Here is a 6,290-nt window from a genome sequence, read left to right as displayed (position 1 = left end):
GGACGCTATACGGTACAATTAAACGCTTTAACGGAACGATACGAAACCGAACAACCAGACATTACCCGAGACACGAAAATATTGTCAGAAATATTATTTTATCATTTTAAATTAATTATGGTCACAAAAATCCCCATACACCATGTAAACATGACATACACCCACTATACTTGAAAATACCCTTAACCTTCTAACTTAATACCTATTAGCTAACAAAATCTTTCACTCTACACCCCCCCAACCGAAAATCTGCCATAATTATCAAAAATATTTTGTTTAGATTTTGTGTAAAGGTGATCTTTGTTCTATTGGCAAAAAATTATTGGGTATGATTACCCTAGATTCTAGAATGCATGTTTCCAAGATATGCTCATCATTTCCTCTAAACCCACACTCAACCTTCTGCCTCCTCCCCTTACGCTCTGTTCCCGAGTTAACTTAATGAGGGATAAGAAAAGAAAGCAAAAGTGAGAAAGGAAAAGACGAGAAAGGAAAAAAAAGATGTCTTTCCCACCGTTTCCTCCCAAATCGGAAGGAAAGAAAAATTAAAGAATTTAGCTTAGTTTTCCTGTCATTTCCTTTCTTTTCCTTCCTTAAATGAAACTCGGGAACACGACATGTTTTATTTTCCTTTCTTTTCCTTCCTTAAATGAAACTCTGGAACACAAAATATTTTTACTTTCTCTTTGTTTCCTTTCTTTTCCTTCTGTTAGTAAACTCTGGAACACAGTGTTAATTTCGGCTCCCCCTTCCCCCCCATAACCGATTTTCACCACCACCATCCTTCACTACCTTCATCTTCTTCATACAAGTCCCATTTCAAGCTTGGAAGTTCCTCCATAGAAGTGCAAGTTGAAGAGTTCTCAAGGAAGCTTGATTCAAGCCTTTGTCACTAACATTTCTTCATCATCTTTGTCCTAAGATTGTTACCCTAGCCTTGTGCTAGTAGTAAGTCCCTTCACACCCTTGTTCCATCTTGTTCTTGTTATGCTTTGTTTAAATGTTTGTGACACACAAAAGCTAAAACACTAAAATGTTGAACTTGAAATTCTGCATAAAAACCAAAGATAAAAGGGTTGTATGAAGTTGAAATCTGGATGGTTTAGGGTTGGTTAAAGCATGATTGAGGTTTGAACATTTATTCATCGATAAACCATGGTTAGGGACTTTGTTTATGCGTTTTTAGTAACTTTTACAATGTAAACAGCTTGCTGAGTTGTATTTCCAGCCAACTTCAACAGGCTGTAACGGGACCATTTTAAATCGAAAAACTGATTTTCTGAAGCCTAAAATGTGTATTTTGGAATAACTAAACAGATGGCACTGGAATCGTAATTTTTCGAAACTGTTTACTATTTTTAAAAGACTGTTTATGGACAGCAGCTCAAGCTGCATTTTTACTGCAGAAAAAGTGTGTCATATTCGGAGTCATAACTTGAAACCTGAGTGAAACCGACTCATGGAATTTTTACAGTAGATGGTGACCGTTGTCAGGATGACCCTCCAACTGGAATTTCGTCAATCGGGCTTACGGTTAATTTTTAGTGAATTATTCCGTAAACTGCAATCAGAAAGTAACAAATCTGATTGCGGTGGAGAAAATGATTTTTTATAAAATATGGGTAATGAACTGGACTCTGATATTTTTACATAATAAATTTTGGAACATATAGAACCTTCTGTAAAAATTTGAGAATTTTTGGAAAAGGATAACTATTTTATAAAAATCCTCGAAAACAGTCCGGTTTCGAGTAATAAAGCTGAAATAAGATATGTAATGTTTTGTATGTCCATAGGTCGATTTGATTATTGAAAATGAACTACGGGATATATGCAAAGGAAAATGATGTGCTAATTAAGCATGGACACCTCTATTTACAAAGGAAACTATGGCGAAATTTTCCGAAAATCCGAACACTTAGTAAAATATTCGAGAAATATAGATACGAAATAGTTGCATAACTAGTTTCTAAAGACAATAGTTAAGTTAAAATAATTATTATTATTTTAACAAAATAATACCAAAGTAACGCAACTCAAAACACTAAACTCTAAGCCAAGGCACGGCCCGTTCGTCTAATAGACATTAGTACGTTGTAGGTTGTCGTGTAGTGGACAGAGTTGAGATTCGATTTAAGACGCACTACAGTGAGTTCATGTCCACCTTTTCTCTTAACTGTTTTCAGTTTTATACTCCGGGGGTGAAATACATGTTACAATTATTATAGAAATTTACAGACATTTACAGACTTTTACAGACATTTACAGACTTTTACAGACATTTACAGACATTTATTTATATGGTATGGTTAGCTTAAGGAGGGTTTTATTACGCGATCATGTGAGTGGTGGGCACAACACTTAAGGCCATTAATCCTCATTGTAGGACAACGGGACATGAGTGATAGATCTATTTGGGTGTAGCGAGCCCACACCCATGAGGCCGGGGCGGCCCATAGTGGTGACTATGTCTTCATACCGGAGACAAATTTGCTAGGTTTGAGTCTTCCTGCATCATTCACACATACTATTGGCTTTGCAACCCAATGGTGATCAGTTTTTTTTCCTTATTGCTACATACCAGGGACTATTTTACATACAGACATACTAAACGGTTTATACACACAGACATACTAAACGGTTTATACACACAGACATACTAAACGGTTTATACACACAGACATATTACAAAGGTTTTTACATACTCACTTACACATGAACTCGCTCAACTTTATGTTGATTTTTCAAATTACATGTATTTCAGGGAATTAATTGGATCTGGCGAGTGTTGCATGTTAGACAAGCTGCGTACTTAATAAAGATGTCATCCATAGTTGTAGGGTTTGGGAAGTGCAACTCCTTCCTGGACGAGTTGCATGTCTCTTATCCTTGTTTTGTTGGTAGTCTTTCGTTGAGTCTTACGAACTCGTTTTAAACAAGTAATGTTTCATAATGCATTTTGTGGTTGATGTTTTAAGACAATATGTTATGCATTTTTCTAAACTATTTTAATGGATGAACATCATATATTTTTATCATATAGCATTGTTGTGATTGTTGCTATGGTATTAAGAAGTCACACCAAATAAACCCACGCTTCCACAAAAGCCAGGGTGTGACACAACATGTAGCATTATGGAATGTTTTTATATAGTAATTGTTAAGTCATTAGCTCTCATAGATATGGTTATTGTTATTTTTTTAGATACTTTGTAATCATATGTTTATTTTTGTAACAAATGATATGATGAAAAACGTTACATATATTGTATTAGGTGTGTTTAGTTACATATGTTGTATTAGGTGTGTTTAGTTCAAGATGACCGTTTAGGCTTCTTAATTTATGTGAGTTTAGGTTTTTAAGTCGGTTTAGTGTCTTTTATGTTTATTTTAAATGATATGATGAAAAACGTTACATGTATTGTATTAGGTGTGTTTAGTTCAAGATGACTGTTTAGGCTTCTTAATTTATGTGAGTTTAGGTTTTTAAGTCGGTTAAGTGTCTTTCGAATATAAGTGGTTCATGTAATGTTCCAAACAAAAGAAATTGGTGCATATACTTACTATAAACCAACATTTTGATGGTATGTGTCGTTTTCATAAAAAGAAACATTACTAATTACTAATTGTAGAATTGAATATAGTAACGTGCTTTTTATACCTCTTGACTTTTGACATTCTTTTGATTAAATATGGTGTTGTAAAGACAAATTTGCCTTTGATTAAATATGGTGTTGTAAAGACAAATTTGCCTCCAAGAAGTAGTTAATATATGTATTGTGTGTTTATACAGGTGTACAAATCATGCATTTTTAACCGGTTCCGGTTATGGAACCGGTTCCAGTTTCTTGTTTTAAGAGTTGGAACCGGTTATTGCTATAACCGGTTTAAGTTCCGGTTATTAGACCAAAAAGAACAATACCCTATGTGCCCGAGTCCGAATAGAGTTCGGTTCCGGTTCTTAAGAAACCGGATATTAAAATACCCTATTTTCGGGTTTTTCTATACCCTATTTCCAAGTCTTTTAATATCTTATTTTCAAGTTTAAAATACTCTATCGCATTTTTACTACCTTGTTTCCGTGTCTTTTTATGCATTGTACAATGTAAAAAAAATAAAATATATGCATTAACATAAATTTAAAAGATAGATATTAGAACCTTGTGTCGCGTATAATCAGGTATAACCGGTTTCGGGTATTAATTGGATACAATCGGTTCCGCATATTTAGATCAAAATGTATACCCTATTTATACCCTGCGGGTAGGGTCGGTTCCGGTTTCCGATATAGAATACTTGAGTATTAAAAACCCGATTTTGGGAACGGTTTTTTTGTGCATCCCTAGTGTGTTGTATGATAAACAATTATATTTGTATCTCTCTTAAATTTTTAGAAGTCATTATGAAATGCGTTATAGATTCTAATTTAGGCTTCTTAAGTTATGCGAGTTTAGGTTTCTAAGTCGGTTAAGTGTCCTTCAGGTATAATTGGTTCAAGTAATGTTCCGAACAAAAGAAATTGGTGCATATACTATAGAAATAACCATTTTGTTGGTATGTATCGTTTTCATAAAAAGAAACATTACTTATTACTAATTGTAGAATTGAATACTGTTAGGAGCGGGGGTTAATGGGCAGTTAATGGTGGGCTGGGATGCCCTGACCCCTACCGATTTGTTGCTCATAGTGTTAATTTTACCGAAATTTTCGAAATTCTTTTTCTTTTTGTAGCGTAAAATAGTGGATTTTAATAATTTGGCCCCATCGATTTTGATTTTGAGAGTACGACTCCCATCAAGTTTTTGTTCAACCTCTGCCACTGAATATTGTAATGCGCTTTTTGTACCTCTTGACTTTCTTTTGATTGAATATGGTGTTTTAAATACAAATTTCCACCAAAAAGTAGTTAACATATGCATTGTGTGTTATATGAGAAACAATTATATTTATATTTGTACCTTTTATATTTTACTAATTCTTTGCGAAATGCTTTATAATATAGTACAAACTAGATTTTAGCCGGTGTCGCGCGTTGCGGCGGCAACGTCACGCCTGTAACTTCGTTACATGGGATACGATGATGACATTAACGTGTGATGCTCACACGTGATGTGACGCGTTTTTTACTTTGTTATACATATTGCGTTAGTAACAATAACTTGGTTAGAAATAAATAAAAAGATATGTAAGAACTGCTCAATTTACTTCAAATATATTTGTTAAGATTTATGACAAAAATGTAAGAATTGCTCTAGTTTCGTAGTGGTTGTAAAGTATTTTGATTAATGTTGTTTTGTTTTTCTAAACAAAAGATTATGAGAATGTAAAATTGTAAATGATTATTATTATGTTTCATATAAATCATTATGAGAATATTGATGATTATTATTAGGTTTCATATAAATTACTCTATTATAAAGGTTGTCATATATATTGAAGGTTAAAAAAGAAAAGTAGTTAAAGGTTAAGGGTTAGTATGTATATTTATTAAAAGGTGAAGGTTTAAAGAGAAAGGTCCCACCGACCTTTCTCTTTAATATATAGTTAATTAAGAATCTTCTATACTATAATAAAAAATCAATGTATGCATGTGTCATCCATTGAAGTCATCTACTTTTTGTTTTTTTCGCGATTCTTTTCTAGTCATCTTATATTAAATAAATAAATAATAAATTAATATTAAAATTTATTCCACTTTAAATTTTGAATAGAACCCTTCTATTTTATCTAAAATACCATTCTTAATTTTAAATTGTTAATTTAAGATATTTGATATAAAATAAATTATTTATCACGAAAACCAAAATTTATATTGATATATTATTAAAGAAATTATTATATCAATTTCTTATAATTTATAAATCAAATTGTCAGAGCTAATACCAACATTTTATCACTTTACTCAAATAAGTGTTGATATGCTTCTTGAATAACGTATCTTCTTTTCAAGAATCATCTCCGCAGTCACCTTATTCATCACGTATGGAGTATATCCGTTAGTATTTTTAAGGATATAACTTTTTTTTTTATAATTTGTTATATAAAATTAGATTTATTCAACTCGTGTAATATACATGATTTTCTAAAGATATAACTTTTTTATTATTTATCATACAAAATTGTATTTATTCAACACATGTAATACACAAGGTTTTTAAATATATATCTTTTTTATTATTTTGTATATAAAATTAGAAATATTCAACCCATAACATACACAAAGTGTTTTAAAGATATAACTTTTTTACTACTTTGTATATAAAATTACATTTATTCAACCCGTGTAATAC

This window comes from Helianthus annuus, chromosome 9, assembly GCF_002127325.2.
Source record: "Helianthus annuus cultivar XRQ/B chromosome 9, HanXRQr2.0-SUNRISE, whole genome shotgun sequence".
In the NCBI taxonomy this organism is placed as follows: domain Eukaryota; kingdom Viridiplantae; phylum Streptophyta; class Magnoliopsida; order Asterales; family Asteraceae; genus Helianthus; species Helianthus annuus.
Note: the sequence above shows the minus strand (reverse complement) of the source record.